Raw genomic sequence first — 22,317 nt, forward strand, 5'->3', positions numbered from 1 at the left:
AGACACAAGCGCAGATCCTCAAACAAAGATTTGTAGATAAAGGCTACCCAGGTCATTTGGTCGATAAGGAAATTAACAATATAGCAACAGTTGACAGAATCTCACTTACTGTGGCACGACAAAAGGAGGTGGGAGAGTCTAAGTTCAAAAATTCTTTCTTTACCTCGTTTTCAGTGCAATACAGGCAAATAAAGGAGATCATCTCTAAACACTGGAAAGTGTTAAAGAGTGATGGAATTTTGGGGCCATCCCTTCCCGAAAATGCTGGAATAATCTACAGAGGGGCCACCTCGTTGAGGAACCAGATTGCACCTAATGTCCCTGATCCCCCCCATAAAGCCGTCTTTCTTTCCCCTTTCAAAAGGATACCATCCCTGTAGGAGATGCACAGTGTGCACCAACAATATATGTGGTAGGAAAAAAACCACAAGTTTTAAGTCCACCACCACGGGGATAGAATACCCCATGCGTCACTTCTTCACATGCGCCACAACCAATATCGTATACTTGATCACCTGCCCTTGTGGAAAACAGTACGTTGGTCGTACCATACGGAACTTTTCCACAAGGGTAGGTGAGCATGTAGCAAAGATTTTGAAAGGCCGTACTAACCACACTGTACCCAGGCATTATGTAGAAAAACATAATAAAAAACTAGAAGGCACAAAATTCCAGATTATAGACAGGTTTGTCCCCCACTGGAGGGGCGAGCCCAAAGTCAGAGGGGTGTCTAAGCTTGAGGTATTCTGGATTTACCAGCTAAAATGTTTTGTTCCATATGGGTTAAACGTCGAGTGGGACGTTAACGCCTTCATCAACCAGGCTTAGCGCTATATTTTTTCCCTTGGTTTGCCCCGGGTGATCTTATATGGTTTGGATACGTTTTTTATTGCCTTAGTACATATAAGAAGCCTGATAAATTTCCATATTCCCTTTTTAGTTCTAAGTAAATATATAATGTGGCCGGTTTAAATGCATATTGATGATCGGTTTTATATACTATTTTTATTTCCTTTGCACAATGTTGATCCACCTGTCTGGAATAAAATCCTTGGGACCCACGTTTTCACTCTCCCAATGTATGTAGAATTACCTGGATGTGTTTATGACCATCAGAGGAAATTGTGGAACACCTATACTATAGGTCTTTGCTGTCAAATGACTTCAATGAAACACTAACCCTAGTTGCCCACAAGATGCTGCTGTCCTGTATGCAGGAATCTGCTTGCATGACGTGATAACGATGCGTGGAACGCATCGTGACACGCGGACATACGGCACTGCTATATGGAGAGCGTGTGCGTTGCGTCACAGCGCTGTATGAACACATCCCCCGGAAGTGCGGCGTGAAAACGAGGCTTGAATTACCTTGTGACACGCGGAAGCGCGGCACTAAGATGGTGATGATGTGCGCGTGACGTCATGACGTCTAGCGCTCTCTATACCAATGGGCTTATGTGAGGGGTGGAGAACGAGGACAGCGTTAAACTGGACAGTAACAGACACTTTCAGCACACACGCCCACTATCATTAATGGCCCTCCCACTACTTCCGGGCTTTGGAGAGCAAATCCAAACGTGTGCCTAATTGGAGCGCACGCCGGAGTCAGCTGTGGAACAAGGTAAGATTGCAGACAGGTGGACCTTTTAGGCTATATATTGGCAGTGGATGGCATAGACCTCTGTATACACCCCAGTAGAAGTCCTCATAGCGACGAAACCGGTAGGGTACACACAGGTCATACCGCCATCACCTGCATTATCTGTGGATATTTTCTGTCCGTTCATTGGATTGGAAAGTTTTTTGGTTTGCTGCATGGTTTCTTTGGATTTTTTGGATTTATTTGATTTTTGTTGGATTTTTGATTTTTACTGCTGAACATTGTTTGAAAATCTTGTTCAAAGTGTTGTTTTTACCCAGAGTGCTCACCTTTTAAGTGACACAAGTTTGAAGTTTTCATTAAAACTGTAACTTTTTTACACTATGTGGAGCCCTTTTTTTGTTTTTCCACATACTCTGTTGTGATCAACTACTGATTCCATCACCTGCCTTTTTTGGAGAACACCTGCGTCCTTTTGTCTGTGAGTATAATCTTGCACCAACCACTATCCGGAGACTACATAAGGCTGGAGAGGCCTTGAGAGAACAACATCGCAAGGGTAACCAGAGAGGGCAATCGGCCCGTACAAGCTTTGGAGACCCACCCATCGTAAGATGAGCAGTGGGTCATCGTGTTCTGGTAAGAGTACCCAGTTATTTCTTCTCTCGCAAAAGTCTGATTGAAGTGTGTTGCTGAGGATATACATCGCATTTATACAATCAAAAGGACTATATATATGTATTATTCCCAACAGGGGATCGGACTATATATAATTTATGTGGATTTAATATCATCCCAAATGATTTAAGATGTTTTCCCAAAAGGACTTGTTTTGAACCTATAGCTCACCTGCCTTTGCAGGTTAATTGCCTTAGGGTGTGTTTATTTGAGTGTATTAATACCTCTCTCCAAAGTTCCTAACAGGACTTAACTGGCAACAGGTGTATGTTGATCCTCTGGTGTTCACACTAATATTCACACAGGAATACTTGTCTCACAGACATTTTTGCCTCTTAGGTGTTTATTCCCATCTTATAAGTGTATTTATTTTTGGGATTTATAAAATTCTCAATTACACATAATTGTCACTACACCTCACGGTGTTAAGTACACATTTGGATCATTTCCAATTTCACATTATCTCTCTCCTTTTGGGTTCCCACCCAAGTGGAGCTGAGTTATATTGGCGCTACACTTTTCTTTACAAAAGTATCAAACAACTGCACACCAAGGCACAAAGACAAGGAGATTGTCGCCGCAGAAATAGCTCCTCAGCTCACTCCCAAAATCATTGAGATAAAGCCCCAAGAAGCCCTGGTCTCTACCCACCCAGAAGAGATTGCATGGATACCTGAGCATTCTACTACAACATATCTCCACTCCTCACATTGAAATCCCTTTGCTGGAGACTACAGGGGGGCCGTTGCCCTATCCCTCAAGTTTTCCTACTCCTCTATCTCCTTAACATGGGTACAAATCCCACATGCTCTGAATGTTTTCATACCTTTTTAACCGTACCTTCGAATTCCTTTTTTTCTTCACACCCGGGATTAAGGCCACTGGGCCGTGGATGCACCCCACTGCAGCAATTGTTCCCCTCTTCTAATCCAGTTGTATCCAACTGATCAAACCCCATAGGTTTTCAGGGGCTTTTGAAAAATAAGGACCCCCCGGCATTGGGACCTTTGTTTGTTCCGGGAGGGGCTGCAACCGAGGAGACATACCCTGAGCCCACTTTCCACTGCTATCCCATCAAGGGACCCCTCTTTCCGTAGATCAACGATTGAGAATCTATACACCATACAACTCTCTGGCCCCTGATTATTATTATTATTATTATACAGGATTTATATAGCGCCAACGCCAGAAGATGATGGTCTTCTGCTTACCCATAAGACCAGAAACGCGTCGGGCATCCTCCACCGTCCCTTGGAGAGTGTTTTTTAATTATGTTGTATCATACACTGTTATGTTGTAAAACACCCCATTCCTCTCTTCTTCTTTAACACTTGGTGCACTTTTCATCCCTGGTGTTCTCTATCTGCACACCATTTTACAAGTGTTGTTGTGTAGAATTACCTTGACCATCAAGGTCTATTGTCAACAAGCATCAACCGTTATCTTGTTTGGTCCATTTATTAAACTTTTTTTGTACTTTTGAGCTTGGCCTTCAAAGTCCCATTCTTGGGGGTATTTCTCTTTCTCTGTCCTTTTTTTCTTCAGTTACCCAGGAAGAACACTCTCTTAAAGAAGCACCATGTGATCACTTAGAAGACTTTCGAGTGAACCCATCTCCGAACACTGGGGTAGTTCTGTTCCAGTTATAAGCGAGTTCTTATATTTAACTATTGTGGCTGACAATTCATATCCTAAATGGTCGCTCACTCCCTCAATGGCTGTTAAACTATAGCACTGTGACCATTGAATGGAGATTTTTATAATTTATTTTGCCAATACGAGTCAAGCTTGCCTATTCAAATTGCATCCTGTGCAATAATGAAATGAGACAGATACTATACCTTATCCCAGGTACCTGTTTTATGTTGGATTTTTATATCTTAATTCCATGATGGCTTAAGCCATCATACTATCTGCCAACATTTTGTAAATATATTCAAAATTAAATCAAAAGCTTGCCTCCGGACCTTTGTCTCCCTCATTGGATTTAAATTTATTCCCTATAAGACCAATATAAGTTCTTAATAGACCCAATGATAATGGTCGAAGAGGGGAAGAAAAAAAGAGAACCATACAGCACTACCTTCCTAGTCAAACTCTCTCTAACCCTTCCTGGAAAATTACACCTCGTTTTGTACTAGAATCTCTCCACTACTTTCCATTACTCATAACTCCGGCGGGAGGCTAACGAGGTCTGTGAGGCCATGTCATACCTGACACATAAAAAAAAAATTCTGTTGGTTCAAAAAGTTAGACTGATATCTCCTATGATTTAGCATATTGTAAATTGGTACAAGGTTTAGCTAAGCACAATTAACTCACACTATTTATGATTTAACCATACCTGGCCGGAGCAAACTCTTAACATTACACTGTTTATTAAACAGTATACATAACTTCTTATAAGTAAATGGTGTATCTGGTTTCTCAATAGAGTTTAACTAAACTTGTAATCATTTTGTATTATGGGATCTAGCGCATCCCACCACATCCAACTCCTACTAAACAACAATACAAAACAAATAAAAATAAAATAACAAATCAACCACACTACCAGTCTCTCAACATACCCACATTCTGTTACTTGGGAAGATCACATCCTACCATGTCACTTTCCACACACTTGACTAGCTGCCATTCAATTTTCCTAATGGTCTACATCAGGACTGGAGTATACAGTACTCCCTCACCAACCATTCTTAACAAACTCTACTTATTGTCCCTACTTGGAGTCATATGCCAAGCCCCAAACTAGAAGGTTTGCATACTTCTTTTGACTCACCTAGAAACCGCTCCCACACAGAAGGAAACATCATCTTCCTCCTGACACTTACCGGATTCCACCCCCTCTCCTTACATTAGGTAGACTTGCAGGTCTATTTCTTTACCATACATCACAGGACACAGAGCACCATAGTCATTACTAGGTGGGTTATACGCCACCTTCAGGTGATTGGAAACTGGCATAATTAAAGACAGGAAGTCCCCCTCTATATAACCCCTCTCATACAGGGAGTACCTCCAGTTTTTTCGCCAGTGTCTAAGGTGTTGGTCACTGTTAATAAAGATTTCCGCAGGTGAACCTCGATAGGATCAGGAGGGGCTATGCAATCTGATCCATTCAAAAAGCCAGAAACAAAAAAGGCTAAACGAATGGTACCCGAGCCTCGAAATGGAAGAAGAAGGTTTTTGCCTCTAATGCTTCTCTCTGAGAGCTGGACCCTGGGACCCAGCACCCTGGTCACATTTTCCATACCACAAGTTTGCTGTAGCAGGGTGCTGTACAGGTCCAAGGGAGTGGACCTTATATGCAAAGGGGACCTGGTCCTTTAAGGTCTGTCGTGACACAAGCTCGCCGTGAAGATTGGACTCCTGTTATGTACAGAGTCCTGCAGCGAGGAATGGTGAGTCTGTATTTGTTTGCAGTTTTTTCTTTTAAGAGAGAGATCGGACTGTCTGTTCTCCCAGTGTGCTGTTCAGTCATGCTATGCGCTCTTACTAATGCAGGCTGCTGTTTCTCCCTCAGCAGGTTTGCTCAAGTCTAGCCTATTTTTTATATAAGCAGGAATGGGAAGGGTGGCCATGCCATGTGGTGACAGGTTCAGATAGGCCATAGAGACAGAATGGCGGCCCATGAGTACTTGCTTGGGGGAACTGGGTGCAATCAAGTCATGATTACATGCTGTATATTTTCTGCCTATCCGAGTGGCCTGTATATATATACACCTCTGGATTAATAGCAGTTCACTTTAAAAGTGTTAACTGCTTGTAGGCAGGAACAGCATAATATACGTGCTTTCAAATTTATTGCTTAAAGGAGTTCTCTGACCTAAAACTTTTAACCCCCGCTGTGCCCGGGCTGTAAAAATATACAAAATAAACTGTCACTTACCTGCCTACGATCCCCCGTTGTTCCGATATCGCCGTCCCGGTCTCTTCCGCTTCCTGTGTGTCGGTGACTCATAGTGCGCTCAGCCTATCAGCGGCTGCGACGGGACATTGCTGTGGCCGCTGATAGGCTGAGCGCACTATGAGTCACCGACACACAGGAAGCGGAAGGTGCCCGGGACCGGAGAACGGGACGGCGATATCGGAACAACGGGGGATCGTAGGCAGGTAAGTGACAGTTTATTTTGTATATTTTTACAGCCCGGGCACAGCGGGGGTTAAAAGTTTTAGGTCAGAGAACTCCTTTAATTGCATGTTTTAAAGTACATGTTTGAAAAAAACATGAGCATGGGTGCATTTTAGGGAGTTGCATTTCCAATATAGTTCATATGTGCTTGGTATCCTGCAGGTCTGAGTATAGGACCAACTGCAGTTGAGCGAGTGCTTGCTTACAAACTAGCTAAGACGCAAGACTGCTGGAACACACAGTTGCTGGAGCACACGGTTGCCTAAATGCACAGTTGCTTAAAATCATATTTGCTGGAGCACGCGGTTGCTGTGAACTGTTTTTACCAGTTCACATGTTTGATCATGGGTGTGCAAAATGCATGTTTCGACATGTTTGTGTAAAAAAAAAGGGGGTGCTTGGTCGCACAGGGATGCTTGAGCGCCTAAAGTTACATGATCGCCTAAAGTTACATGATCACCTAAAGTTACATGATCGCCTAAAGTTACATGATCGCCTAAAGTTACATGATCGCCTAAAAATGCATAGTTGCATAATGAGGCATGTTAATACTTAAATATACATGATTGCTCATGATCACATAGGAATACATGTCTGCATAACACATGCTGCATACATTAAAACTGTATACATATGTACTTGTTTTTTTCTGGAACTATTTACCTATGTGTTTGTTGGCATAGGACTACAGAAGTGCCTAAGGGCAAAAGTCACAAGCCTCTGCTCGATCAAGGTGGGGGGAAGACTTCTGTGGTTTTCAGAGGCTTGGCAAGAAGAGATCTAGGGCTACCATCTGTGGTATCCCTAGGCTGCAAACTAGAGTTTCCTCCGGTTCACTTTGTAAGTTCGAACATCCCCAAAGACCCAGTGAAAAGAAGGTCTTTATTTCTGACGCTAGAACGATTGATGTTGCAGGGTGTAATCATAGAGACCCCCTCAGAAGAGCAGGCTATAGGATTTTATTTAAATCTCTTCACAGTGCCAAAACCGAAGGGTGATGTCAGACCCATTCTAGATCTAAAGGGTCTGAATCGGTTCCTAGACTTCCGCTCTTTTTGTATGGAATCATTCAGGTCAGTAGTGACTACCTTGAGGGGAGGAAAACTTCTAGCGTCAATAGACATCAAGGATGCACATCTACATGTTCTAATTTTTCCCACTCACCAGAGGTTCCTGCGGTTCACAGTAGAACCTCGCCACTTTTAGTTTGTGGCCTTGCCCTTCATGTTGACTACCGCAAGTGTTAACGAAGGTTCTGGGTATAGCGGTAATGGTGTACCTAGACGACCTGCTGCTGATAGATCAGTCCATAGCATGGTTAGACCAAAGTGTGGTCTGCACAGTCGGGTATTTCGAACATCTGGGTTGGATTCTCTACTTGGAGAAATCGTCCTTACAACCAGTAAAAAGGCTGGAGTTCTTGCTGCTTGGATCTGGTTATAGACACAGATGTGCCGTCATCTTCCAGGACGGCACGCATGAGAGATGACTGGTCCCCCTGACAAGAAACACAATCAACACATGAGATTAAAAGGCCCCTCCCTTCCCCCTGCACCTCAGTTTTTTGTTGTTTCCCGGCAGCAAAACGTTTGTTATTTCTCTTATTGTCCATTGATGGACACAGCCTTCACAAGTCTTGACAGGTGGGTTATGTTCCTGTTCATAGGAGATGACTAGGCAGAACATGTTAGATATTTAAATACATGTTACTTTAACAGAGTTGAACAGCCCTGTCCAGGGGGCGGTCCCTCCGGACATAACCCTCCTCCCTGCAGCATGCAGCCTCAGTTTTTTTCTGCCTAGCAGAGGAGAAGGACGTGGCTCCCTTTGGGCCCAGCGCCCTAAAGAAATGTTTCATTCTATTTTGTTTATTTATTTGATAATCTTCTATCAACTGCCGGATGGGTGACAGGCTGGATATATAGATCCTTGTAGTCTCCTCAATCCAGCCAGCGAGCGTCGGCACACCGTAGCCAAGGGCTGGGTCTGCCACGACATACCCCATGACTCCGAGGGTGGCCTGTGAGCTTGTTGCTCAAGGGTCCACACAGACTGGGCTGTGGTGTTATCTCACTCACAGTGGACTGGGCCGACAGCTACTCCAACGCGGTTGTATGCCTGTCAGCAATGTGCCGGCAGGTTCTCGCACGGACAGGTAAGTACAGTCCTTCCTGCCTCCTCTGTCACATTTCACTCTGCTGCTCTACCGCTGCTTCCAGGGTGGACCTGTGGGGGGGCTCCTTTTCCCACCGGGGGACTGTGGGGTGTCTGGGCCCATTTTTATCTGTGGGGGTGTGCTTTGCCTTAGGAAAGCCCCATTCGGCCTTCTCATCCACATCGCGGCATTTCGCCGCTATTTTGCCGGCGCCATTTTTTTGCAGTCTGCTGTTTGAATGAATGAAAAAACGTATATAGCGTGGCGCATGCGAACTGAATCGCCTCTGGGCGCTAGTTGTTGCTGTCTTACTAGAGCTTCAAAAAAGCAGAGTTTTGATCCGTCTTCTAAAGGCTAGGTGGTTTTCCTCCAACCGAATGCTGGTTGGTAAAGCGTTCCATAGTTTGGGACCTTGTACCGCAAACCTTCTTTCTCCCTTGGACTTGTATCTGGCTTTGGGTATCTGGACCAAATTTTGGTCGGTGGATCGCAAGACGCGATTGGCGTTGTGACCTTTTATCTTTTCGCATAGATATTGCGGCGCCTTTCCGTGGATGCACTTATGTGTCAGACAGAGTGCTTTAAAAGCAATCCTGTTCGTTACTCGCAACCAGTGAAGGATTCTCAGCGAAGGTGAGATTGATTGCCATGTTTTTTTCCCAGTCACAAGTCTGGCGGCCGTGTTTTGAACGACCTGCAGACGAGCGATCTGGTACTTTGGGAGTCCGAGGTAAAGGGCATTTGCATAGTTCAGTCTGGAGTTCACAATTGTTCCCACCACGACTGCTATGTCTTCTTTAGGAATAAATGGAATAAGTCTACGTAGTAGGCGCAGCAGATGGTGAGATCTGCTGACTACTGACCCTATTTGTGCGTCCATTGTCATGTAGGTGTCGAAAATGACACCGAGACTTTTGACTTTGGAGCTAGGGGTGATGATTTTGCCCAGAATGGGCGGCGGTATCCAGGTTGTTGCTAGTTGATTCTTCCGACTGGCGTGAAACAGAAGAAGTTCTGTTTTGGAACTATTGAGTTTGAGATAACTCTTTGTCATCCAGTTTTCTATTGAAGAGACATTTCTCTAAACTGAGATGATGATCATTTTTGTTGCAGATGCGAAAATACAATTGCGTGTCGTCTGCATATGAGTGATATAGTAGTTTTTCGCTACTAATGATTTCAAAAAGAGGGCGAAGATAGATATTGAAGAGCACCAGTGACAGGGGGGGATCCTTGAGGGACTCCGCATGATACCGTGCGTTTTTCAGAAGTGAAAAGTCCCAATTTCACTGTTTGTGATCGTTTTTTTAGAAAGGAGGAGAACCATGATAACTCGCCTTCTGCGACTCTGGCTACCTCAGCCAGCCAAGTCAGTAACAGTTTGCATTGAAACTGACATGTTGTTGTGGTCGCACTATGGCATAGCTTGTTATTGCGATCTGCCATTTTTCTGTGGCCGTGCCCTGTTATCTGTGGCGTCCGGCGGCCATTTTGTGTGGGATTTTGGCCTCTAGTGCTGGCTTTCTATACGGCGTGCAGCACATGTCTCCTTACAGATTTTTACCTCACGACTTTACCTCACAGCTTTTTCCTCACAACACACGCTGTGTATGGGCAGCGGCGCTGAGCAGTCTCTTGCTGGGTTGGTGAGTCCCCTGGGTAACCCCCCAATCAGCGTAGCTAGGAGGGTGGGCTTTTTTCAGGTCTTGAATAGGTCCCTGAGAGCTGTCTGTGGTTATGGAGTCAGTATCTGGCCCTTCTTTGCCAAACATGCCAGAGGTTGCAGCTGGTGCTCCTGCACCTGCGGTTTCCCAGGGACACTTTGTCAGCAGTAATGAAAACATTTGTTGCCAGGGTGGAATCAGCGTGCAGGCATAAGGGGGGTAAAAAGTGCTCCCTCCCCCGCCATCTCCTGGGGAATGCTCTGACTCAGACCCGGCTGCGGCACAGGATCCCGGTTCTGGGTTGTCAGAGGATGTGGACCAGGACCTTCCTTGTGAGGAAGACTCCACTTGGGTCAGTAAAGGACAGGGCACATGTTAGTGCGCTTATCAGTGCTTTGATGGACTCCCTTAAGCTGGATGTTGCAGCTGAGGCATCCACTGAGGGCTCAGTCTTTTTTGGGTCCCACAAGTCGAACCGCTCTGTGAAGGTTTTTCCTTGTGTCCTTTTTTGACAAGCTCATCGATGAGGAATGGGAAAAGCCGCAGAAGTCCTTTGTGGTTCCTCAGCACCCCTGGTGGTCTGTTACCCTTTTGAGGACAGCCTTTTGAAAAAATGGGCTTCTCCTCCGGTAGTTGACCCCCCCCCCGGTTTCCCGGTTTAATAAGGTAAACATTCTCCCTATAGAAGGGACCCCTGCTTTCAAGGACCATACTGATAGGAGTTCCAAAGCGCTGACCCGCTCCATGTTTACCATGCTGGGGTCTGCATTGCAGCCAATTGGCTGCAATCTTGGTGTCTCAGACACTCACTGAATGGGCAAAGGTTTTGCACCAGACTGTGGAGGAGCACCAGCTCCCTCCCAAATTTATTAGACTGGCCGACCAGTTGGTCCAGGACCTTGTATATGTCTGTGATGCTACACTGGATGCAGCCCCCTTGATATCCAGAGCCTCTATTTCGGCAGTGGTCTTGCGCCGCCTGATTTGGCTAAAAGGAACCAAAAAAGCCCTGACAGATTTACCCTTCAAGGGTGGGAGGCTTTTTGGTACCTCGCTGGACTACATTATTAAGGATGTCACTGGAGGCAAAAGGACTCGCCTTCCTCAGTCCACCAAAGGGAAGGAGTCGCGCCGTAAGCCAGGGCTTTTTTTCCCACTCGGAAGCGGTATTTTCGTCAGTCAGGGCCCGCGGATAAATCCTTCCAGGCCGACAAAGGCTCAAAGCCGAACTAACCGGCATTAAAACCCGCCACTGCATGAAGTTTTGCCCCCTGGGTGGGGGGACTGCTTCGCAGGTTCACAGCTCAGTGGACCTCCCTGCTCTCCGACCAGTGGGTCTGCGAGGTGGTCTCTTTGGGGTACAAGATAGTTTCTTTCCTGTCCACCGAACAGATTCTTTCCCTCAAAACTCCCCCTCTTTCCGGCTTGTCGGTCTGCCCTATTGGGGGCAGTGCAGGACTTGCTGAGTTGTGGGGTAGTTTTACCTGTTCCGCAGGACGAGAGGTTTTGGGGATTTTATTTGAATCTGTTTGTGGGCCCTAAATGCCTTTCTGAGAGTACGGAAGTTCTGCATGGAATCCATTCACTCGGTGGTGGCTGCGCTCCATCCGGGGGGCTTTCTGGCATCCTTGGACATCAAGGACGCATACTTGCATGTCCCAATTTGCGCAAGTCACCAGAGATTTCTGCGCTTTGCGATAGGGGAAGACCACTATCAGTTTGTGGCCCTCCCCTTTGGACTAGCATCAGCACCAAGAGTTTTCACCAAGGTGCACGCACCGATCCTAGCTTTGCTGAGACAGCGAGGCATTGCCATCGTGGGCTACTTAGATGATCTTCTGAGAGCAGATTCTGGTTCAGAATTAGAGGTGGATGTGTCTATAGCCAGCAAGACCCTCCGAGAATTTGGGTGGGTGTTAAACATCCAGAAGTCGGTCCTGGTACCGACTCAGCGTTTGGAGTACCTAGGGTTGATTCTGGACTCCTCTGAGGCGAGAGTCTTTTTCTTCCCCTGGAAAAATTGCAGATTCTTCAGTCTGCGTTGAAGCTGTTGGCATTTTAAAAATGGTTGTCTCCGTTTTTGCATGCGAGTCCTGGGTCTGATGGTAGCCTCCTTCGAGGCGGTACCGTATGCCCAATTCCACACTCGAGTATTGCAGAGGGAGATCCTGTCCAAATGGAACAGATCTCCATTGTCTCTGGATCGTCAGGTTCAGGTAAGCCACCTAGTCAGTCTCTCTGAATTGGTGGCTGAGATCCCTGGCTCTTCAGTCCGGGAAGTCGTTTCTTCCCTTCCAGTGGACAGTGATTACGACGGCCGCCAGCCTCACAGGTTGGGGGGGTCGCCTGGGGGGTGCAGTCGGCCCAGGGTCGCTGGACTTTGCAGGAATCCCGTCTGCCGATCAATGTCTTGGAACGTCGGGCGATCAGGCTATGCCTCTCCTTGTGGTCGAGGAGGTTGCATGGTCGCCCAATCAGGATTCAGTCGGACGACGCCACGGCGGTGGCTTATGTCAACCATTAGGGGGAACACGGAGCTCGGGTGCAGTGTTCGGGGTCGCTCACATCCTAAGGTGGGCGGAAAGAAGCGTGCTGGCTCTGTCGGCCGTCTACATTCCGGGTGTAGAAAACTGTCAGACAGACTACCTGAGTCGCCAGATGTTGGACCAGGGAGAATGATCATTGCATCTGGAGGTGTTTCAACTCATTTGCAGGAGGTGGGGCACACTGGACATGGATCTCCTGGCCTCTCGTCTCAACCGCAAGGTGTCGAGGTTCATGGCCAGGTCCAGAGATCCCTGGGCAGATGCACCAGACGCATTGGTGGCCCCGTGGGGTCAGTATCGGCTAACTTATGCCTTTCCCCCTTTGAAGTTGCTTCCTGGGCTGCTCTGCAGAGTGGAGGCCGAGGGGATCCCAGTGATTCTAATCGCTACAGACTGGCCTCGGCGTATTTGGTACACCGATCTTGTGCGTCTGGTGGCGGATGTACCCTGGAGGCTGCCAATGCAGGAGGACCTTCTGTCTCAAGATCCGATACTTCATCCTGCTTTAGTCGCTGGCTTTAACGGTATGGCTATTGAAAGCCAGGTTTTAAGGGACCGGGGTCTTTTCGACTCTGTCATCTCAACGATGCTGAGGGCATGGAAGTCTTCTTCCAGGAAGATCTACCATCGCACCTGGAAGGCCTACAGCTTTGTGCGTAGAGATGGGGTGCGTCCACGGACGTATTCGGTTTCCAGGGTCCTGCTGTTTTTCCAGTGTGGAGTGGATCAGAAACTTGCCTTAAGCACCATTAAGGGATAGATTTCAGCCTTGGCTGTGTTCTTTCAGCAGCCTTTGGCAGCCCATTCTCTGGTGGGTACCTTTGTGCATGGGGTTCGTCATATACTTCCCCCTCTTAAACCACCTCTTCCCCCATGGGATTTGAATCTGGTGCTCTCGGTTCTTCAGGAATCTCCCTTTGAAAACATCAGAGCGATTCCTCTCGACACGATCTCAGAAGGTGGCCTTTTTGGTGGCCGTTACTTCTGTCAGACGGGTTTCTGAGTTGGCGGCCTTGTCTTGCAAGTCGCCATACTTGACCTCCATAAGGATAAGGCGGTGTTGCGCCCGCAACCTTCCTTTCTTCCGAAGGTGGTTTTGGCCTTTCACCTGAACGAGGACTTTGTACTTCCATCCTTGTGTCCTCAGCCGGCACATCCTAAAGAGGTTGCGCTACATACATTAGACGTGATACGCACTTTGTGGGTGTACCTGTCTGCTACGGCTCAGTTTCTGGGCTCTGACTCACTTTTTGTGTCGGTGTCTGGTCCACAAAAGGGCCTGGCGGTCTCGTCGTCCACCATTTCTAGGTAGATCAGGCAGACCGTCATACAGGCCTATGCTCTTAAGGCAAGAGTGAGCATTCAGGCTGGTTGGAGCAAGATGATGCCGCTTCCGTTTCCAGGCGACATCACTTCCGGTTTCCGGTACACACCAAAATGGCAGATCCAGACACTAGAGGCCAAAATGGGACTACTTTCGGCGGCGGGACTCCAGCAAAATGGCGCCGATCAGCGCCCTGGCCTTAAAAATCCGGTGGAGCCAGGCCGAGGTCCCACAGGCCCCTCTCACCACCTGGAATCTCACAGCAAAGCTCCTGGGAAGAAGGAACCAGCTGAGACCCAGGAGGGGACCACAAGTGGTGAGTCTTTCCTCTATTTTTACAAGCGTTGGGTTAATGGGGGTTTTACCCACACACCTTGGGGGGAAGTGGGGCAGGAGAGAGAGTACAGCCTGCTAAAAATTAGTGCCGTCTTGTCTTTTTGTCTCCTTGGAACCCAGTGGATCTGCTCAAGGGGCCCACAAGGTTAAAAGCAAAAGTACCCCTCCCCCTTGAGCAAAAAGGTGTGGAAATTGCAATGAAAAGCTCCAACAGGATCACGCAAAACCTTTTTGTTACAAGTGCATACATACATTGTTGAGTAAGGAAACCTCACAGGTGATGAGGGACTTCCTTACAGTACAGTCAGAGATGCTGACTACGCTCCAATCCCTTAAGAGTGTTATTGCATCTAAGGAAGAGCCTAGCACTAGTGGCTGAGAGGTTCTGTCTTCTAGGGAAGGAAAAAACATGAAATACCCCCTCAAGGGTGGGACTTTATAAGTGACACAAACACGTAAATGAGTAGAAAAATGTATAGCAAATTTATTTAAACAATTCAAGTCAGGACATCATACAGTGTCCTAGGATAAAAGACCACATGCAAGTGGTATACAGATCCTATTTGTAAAGCAATAAAACAGACATGAGACAAAAATTGGTCCAACCCGACAGCCGTTTCGGTATCTGTGATCCTTCTTCAAGGGGTATTACAGACGATCATTGTGTCAGAGAAATACATGTCTATTAGAAAAGAGATATATACACATATTACATAGAAAAAATTCAACTTAAACAATATTTACAACTCAAGTGACCGAAATTGTTAAAAACATGGGGAAGGGGAGACAAGAAAAGGACAGCCATACAACTATGTCATTTATCAAAACAGATATGAGCTACTTACAGTCAATAAGATCTGTAGATGGAATCCTGTCTCAGTGTGAAAGTACGCCAAAAACAAGGGGAGAATGCTGTATATGGAGATCAATGTCTCTGTGTTCACGGGGAGGATATACAATCATAGCCTACCAAAAAGGTCCACGCCTAGGGAAGGAGGGGAAAGAGGAAAGAAAAAAATATATATATAATATGTATATATCATTATTTGTTGCATTCAAAGAGTTAAATGCAGACACACATTTATAGCAAAGAAGAGTAACCCCATAGAGCTGGTAATCCAAAAATGGAGAGTAACTTACCAGATATGGAAATCCATATAGGAGAGGGTAAGCATGTGCCAGAGAACAAAAGTTCAGCCACAAGGAGACAAACTACCCAGATTGTCCTATGTTTCAGGAAGGGTGGATTGCTGGGTGATCGCAAGCAGAGATCACTGGAAAAAGGAATTTAGGAGTATATATAAATAATATGTATGGCTAGTCTGGTGAAGTGTGCATAAAGGCACAGCACCAAAAACAAACAATAAGCCAAACATCAACAACCAGTGGTCCTACCTGCATGTGAGAAGTCTCCATAAGTCCAGCAGACGCCATGACAGTCAGAGACAATAGTGTCTGCAATGGGCTTAAATAGAGTCCATTGGTGGCTATGGCGCATGCGCGCGCGCACGTGCTGCGTAGTGACGCAATTGCGTCTTGGGGAAGAGAAAAAAAAAAAAAAAACGGGATGGGCTTGAATAGAGTACATTAGCGGCATAGGCGCATGCGCTGCGTAATGACGCAATTGCGGAAATTACGCTATTGTGATGAAGCTCGCAAGTGGACACCAGCACATTGATATCAATGCGGTGACTACACTCAAACAATTATTGCCTGCACAGTCCAAATAAATTTACCAGACGCCATGATAGTCAAAAATATGGACGTCGCATGTGTCGATCAGCATGGTAACTCCATTGCTGCAATGACACATATAGTAGCGTTGGCATGATGACGCAATCGCGGCAGACGGGTATAAAGTCGCAATTATATCAATGTCAATATGGTGATTCCATATATGACATTGATCAAAAATTGAAAATAAAATAAAATTAAAAATTGAAAATAATAAAGGGAGGAGATATCACTTAAATAAGTGATATTGCCAGTGCCAATCCACCCTTACACAAGTATGTAACCCGAATTAGGATGACAATGCCATCAATACAGGGGAAAAAAAAAAAAAGGGGGGGGGTGGGAAAGAAGGAAGGAAGGGAGATGGAGAGGGCCTTTCGCACAGGGCATGCCGGATATCGCCCAAATGATGGGAAGCAGCCGGCATGGAGTGTGCGCTGACGCAAGAAAGCAGTAATTACTGCAAATATGGGGGGCAAACATAACAAAACCCAGGTGGTGAACCGTAGGTGCGCATGAAATGCCCCCCACGTGCGTCAGGTGGGGGCCAAACAGATACCCTCACCCGCGAAGCATTATACAGCAAATAAGTGTACAAAAAATGGTCGTACATAGTAGAGCATGGATATTTGGAGGTCAAACAAAATGGAGAGGAGGGGGGATGGATGTGGAGAAATCTATTCCTCCCATCCCCCGGAGGAGAACCCCTCCAGAAAAGGGCGATAGCTAACTATTTCATTAAGGCCTGGTTTTCTAGTAGCATCTAGCATGGCTATCCATCTTGTCTCCCTTTGCAACAAGGTCCTATTCCAGTCGCCCCCTCTACTGTTGGGGTGTATTCTATCCAAAATGAGGAATTTGATTTTAGGGATCATCCCACCATGGGCGTCTCGAATATGGCGCCCCAGGGGGAGGTCCGGGTCTGCTTTCCGCATACATGTAATATGTCTGGAAGCGCGTTTAAAGAAAGGTTGTTTCGTTTTTCCAACGTAAAAAGCCCCACAGTGGCATGAAAGTAGATATACCACTCCAGGTGTTTTGCAGTTCGCAAAGTGGGAAGGTCAAAGTTTTACCATCAGGTAATAGAATATTGTCCCCAATGTTCATATATTGACACAGATTGCATCCTCCACATCGGAAGGTGCCAGGTCTTTTACATGGATCTGTGCGGAATTCACCCACGTATTCACTCTGAGTAAGGCTATCTTTGAGTGACTTGGTTTTACGGTAAGTGATCAAGGGTCTTAATGGTACATAGGGGGCTAGTAATGGATCTACACTTAACAGATGCCAATGTTTAGAGATAATCCTGCCCACATGTTTGCTCTGCCTATTAAACCTGGTAATGATCCGAAGGGCATTTGGATTTGCGTCGGTCGGTAATTTCTTACATTGTTTTTTCTTGGTAAGTAGGTCATTTCTTGGTCTGGCACTGGCTTTCCTAAAGGCCTTTTTGAGGCAAGTTAGAGAGTAGCCTCTTAGAAGAAGCCAATCTCTTAGCTTGTCAGCTTCTATTTTAAAGGTCTCATCCTTTGTACAGTTGCGGCGTAGCCGCAAGTACTGGCCAAAAGGAATAGATCTAATTAAAGATACAGGATGTGCGCTTTGTGCATGTAGAATAGAATTACATGCAGTGTCCTTTCTAAACAACACACTTGTAAGTTTACCAGATGGGTCTTTCTCAATGGTCACATCCAAAAAATTGATTGAAACATCACTATAAGTCATAGTGAAGGTTAAATTGTATGTGTTGTCATTCATGGCTGAAAGGCATGCTAATAACATTTGGGGGGTACCAGTCCAGACCAGCAGGATATCGTCAATATATCAACTCCAGTGTATAATGTGGTCTGTTAGGGGCAAATAAGCCTCCTCAGACAGAAACCCCTGCTCCCACTCCCCCAGGTACAGGTTTGCGTAGCTTGGGGCACAAGAAGTCCCCATAGCTACGCCCTGTACCTGGAGGAAGTGGGAGCCATCGAATGAAAAAACGTTTCGAGTGAGAACATGTTCCAAGGCTGAAAGCAAAAAATTGTCAAAGGTCCGGTTGTCTCGATGGGTTTGGGATAAAGTGTGTCTGATCACCTCGATGCCCCTCCGGTGGGGAATGGAGCTATAGAGAGCCTCCACATCAATAGCCACCAGAAGGGCATCAGGGGGAACAGACAGACCATCCAGTTGTTGGAGAAGGTGCAATGTATCTTGAACAAAGGAGGGTAAATTATTGACGTATGGACGTATTTGTTCGTCTATAAATTTACTAATGTTTTCTGTGATACTGCCACAACCCGAAACGATAGGACGTCCGGGGGGTGGTATCTTGTTTTTATGAATCTTGGGAAGACTATAAAACGTGGGAATTCTGGGGTGCATAGTCCTTACAAAATTCCATGTTTGAAGATTAATGGTCTTTATAGCATACGCATTGTCAATAAGTTTGTAAAATTCTTCATAAAATTTATTGATCTGCAGCCTAGAAATTTTGGTATACCATTCATTGTTGCTCAAGATTTTTAGACACATCTCTTTGTATTGCTGGTTATTCATAATTACTATATTACCGCCCTTATCCGCTGGTTTGATAGTTAATTGTGTTTGTTTGATAAGGTTATCTAGAGCAAGTTTTTCTTTTTTGGTCAAATTAGATGAACAGGTGGGGTGAAAATTTAATCTGTTGATGTCCCTAGACACCATGGTTAGGAACGCGTTCAGATTCATATTGGCGTTTAGAGCGGGAAATTTATCCAATTTTTTCTTTAATGATGATTGTATTTTAGGTAAAATTATTGTTTTTTCTGGAACAACAGACGTCAATAAGTTGTCCAAATCGATTTTATCAATTGGATCTCTATCATCATGGTCCTCTGATAAATCAACCAGGAACTTTACATCGTGTTCATGTTGGATTAGTTCAGCTTCCTTTGCATCGGGAATATGCTTATTTTTGTCATACATACTTTTTAGGAGTAGTTTTCTTGAAAAAAGATGTAGATCTTTTATAGTTTCAAATCTATCTACATCTGTATCCGGGCAGAAGCTGAGACCCCTTGAAAGGACTGATGGTTCATCTAAAGACAGGGTATAATCAGAAAGGTTAATAATGTTTAAATTTTTTCCCTCATTAGATTGCATAGAGTTCAGCTATGATGTCATATTTGTTGTATTGATGTCCGTCAGTGGATTCCCCCAGTCCGGCGCTCCAATATGAGGAAAAAGTATGCTAGAGGTTGATTGTTCACGTGGTCCAGATAATTTGTTACTTGCACCCTCACCATCAACTAGACCTGAGTTGACTTCCACTGTACATTGTTTTTTGTTAATGCCTTTATTGGGAGATTTCCATTTATTCTTAAATGTTTTTTTCTTCTCAGGATTGGATACCTGAGAGGAAGAGGAGAGAGAGGAGTTCAAAGAAGTATTGGACCCCTTCTCTCTACCCGTGTCTCGCTTTTTATTAGATTTCTGACGAGCATTAAAATTGCTTTTATTATGCCAATGGTATGCCCTTGATTCCTTAAAAGCAATTTTGTCACGCCAAAACTTTCTCTCCTTGACAGGTAGAGTATTGCTTGCTAATAGGTCCAAACGGGTTTTAATGCTTTCTTCTTGGACTTTATAGCCATCAAGGTTTTCACACGATCTTAACTGTGTATAGACTTTATCAATATCCAAATTAAGCCTAGAAATTCTTGTGGAATATTCATCAATCAGAAGTCTCATCATGACGAGACTACATTGTTGTAAAATTTTTTCCCATTTTATTTTAAACGATTCTTCAATGTTTTCAAAAGTGGGAAAAATTTGGATACGAAGTCCTAAAGGGTTCATATCTTCTCTGATATATTGTTCAAAACCCTCAATATGCCATAATAGATGTGCTTTTCTCTCAACTAGTCTTGATAGTTGTGAGAAACATGCCGTCATTTCGGAAGTTTGTGTCTCTTTTTTAGCTTGTTCTCTATATCTGGCCATATGACCCTCAAAATCTTTGGATCTAAACATAGTGGGACCTAATTAGGATGATACAGTAAATCAAGAAAGAAATCACAAAATAAAAAATAAAATATTCTAACTTCAATTAACTTGAGCTAAAGGACAAAACAATTCAATCACTAGGAGCCGCAAACAAGAAAGGAAAAATAATCTCTAAAATATATGAACTCTATAAATTTTTGGAGTAAAAGAGTACATAAAAAGAGTAGACAGTCTCGAGATTGTGGGAAAAAAGATATGGGGGTTTGGGTATTTGCTACCCTAAATATAGCGGATAAGGGCGGTAATATAGTAATTATGAATAACCAGCAATACAAAGAGATGTGTCTAAAAATCTTGAGCAACAATGGATGGTATACCAAAACTTCTAGGCTGCAGATCAATACATTTTATGAAGAATTTTACAAACTTATTGACAATGCGTATGCTATAAAGACCATTAATCTTCAAACGTGGAATTTTGTAAGGACTATGCACCCCAGAATTCCCACGTTTTATAGTCTTCCCAAGATTCATAAAAACAAGATACCACCCCCCGGACATCCTATCGTTTCGGGTTGTGGCAGTATCACAGAAAACATTAGTAAATTTATAGACGAACAAATACGTCCATACGTCAATAATTTACCCTCCTTTGTTCAAGATACATTGCACCTTCTCCAACAACTGGATGGTCTGTCTGTTCCCCCTGATGCCCTTCTGGTGACTATTGATGTGGAGGCTCTCTATAGCTCCATTCCCCACCGGAGGGGCATCGAGGTGATCAGACACACTTTATCCCAATCCCATCGAGACAACCGGACCTTTGACAATTTTTTGCTTTCAGCCTTGGAACATGTTCTCACTCGAAACGTTTTTTCATTCGATGGCTCCCACTTCCTCCAGGTACAGGGCGTAGCTATGGGGACTTCTTGTGCCCCAAGCTACGCAAACCTGTACCTGGGGGAGTGGGAGCAGGGGTTTCTGTCTGAGGAGGCTTATTTGCCCCTAACAGACCACATTATACACTGGAGTCGATATATTGACGATATCCTGCTGGTCTGGACTGGTACCCCCCAAATGTTATTAGCATGCCTTTCAGCCATGAATGACAACACATACAATTTAACCTTCACTATGACTTATAGTGATGTTTCAATCAATTTTTTGGATGTGACCATTGAGAAAGACCCATCTGGTAAACTTACAAGTGCGTTGTTTAGAAAGGACACTGCATGTAATTCTATTCTACATGCACAAAGCGCACATCCTGTATCTTTAATTAGATCTATTCCTTTTGGCCAGTACTTGCGGCTACGCCGCAACTGTACAAAGGATGAGACCTTTAAAATAGAAGCTGACAAGCTAAGAGATTGGCTTCTTCTAAGAGGCTACTCTCTAACTTGCCTCAAAAAGGCCTTTAGGAAAGCCAGTGCCAGACCAAGAAATGACCTACTTACCAAGAAAAAACAATGTAAGAAATTACCGACCGACGCAAATCCAAATGCCCTTCGGATCATTACCAGGTTTAATAGGCAGAGCAAACATGTGGGCAGGATTATCTCTAAACATTGGCATCTGTTAAGTGTAGATCCATTACTAGCCCCCTATGTACCATTAAGACCCTTGATCACTTACCGTAAAACCAAGTCACTCAAAGATAGCCTTACTCAGAGTGAATACGTTGGTGAATTCCGCACAGATCCATGTAAAAGACCTGGCACCTTCCGATGTGGAGGATGCAATCTGTGTCAATATATGAACATTGGGGACAATATTCTATTACCTGATGGTAAAACTTTCAGACCTTCCCACTTTGCGAACTGCAAAACACCTGGAGTGGTATATCTACTTTCATGCCACTGTGGGGCTTTTTACGTTGGAAAAACGAAACAACCTTTCTTTAAACGCGCTTCCAGACATATTACATGTATGCGGAAAGCAGACCCGGACCTCCCCCTGGGGCGCCATATTCGAGACGCCCATGGTGGGATGATCCCTAAAATCAAATTCCTCATTTTGGATAGAATACACCCCAACAGTAGAGGGGGCGACTGGAATAGGACCTTGTTGCAAAGGGAGACAAGATGGATAGCCATGCTAGATGCTACTAGAAAACCAGGCCTTAATGAAATAGTTAGCTATCGCCCTTTTCTGGAGGGGTTCTCCTCCG

At 45.0% G+C, this 22,317-nt stretch overlaps 1 protein-coding gene and 1 long non-coding RNA gene across 4 annotated transcripts in view; one reads left to right on the top strand and one right to left on the bottom strand.

Annotated features, from left to right (window-relative positions):
- The window catches only part of LOC120916549 (polynucleotide kinase 3'-phosphatase), a 777,425-nt gene that overhangs the window by 488,312 nt on the left and 266,796 nt on the right, over nucleotides 1–22,317 (top strand). The gene's annotated exons all lie outside the window — the stretch shown is intronic.
- On the bottom strand, nucleotides 14,970–15,608 carry LOC120916551. Its single transcript, XR_005744003.1, has 3 exons — nucleotides 15,579–15,608; nucleotides 15,284–15,423; nucleotides 14,970–15,120 (listed from the first exon to the last, which is right to left on the bottom strand). It is a non-coding gene; the product is annotated as an uncharacterized LOC120916551 (long non-coding RNA).

The sequence above is a fragment of the Rana temporaria genome, chromosome 10 (genome assembly GCF_905171775.1).
Source record: "Rana temporaria chromosome 10, aRanTem1.1, whole genome shotgun sequence".
Lineage (NCBI taxonomy): Eukaryota > Metazoa > Chordata > Amphibia > Anura > Ranidae > Rana > Rana temporaria.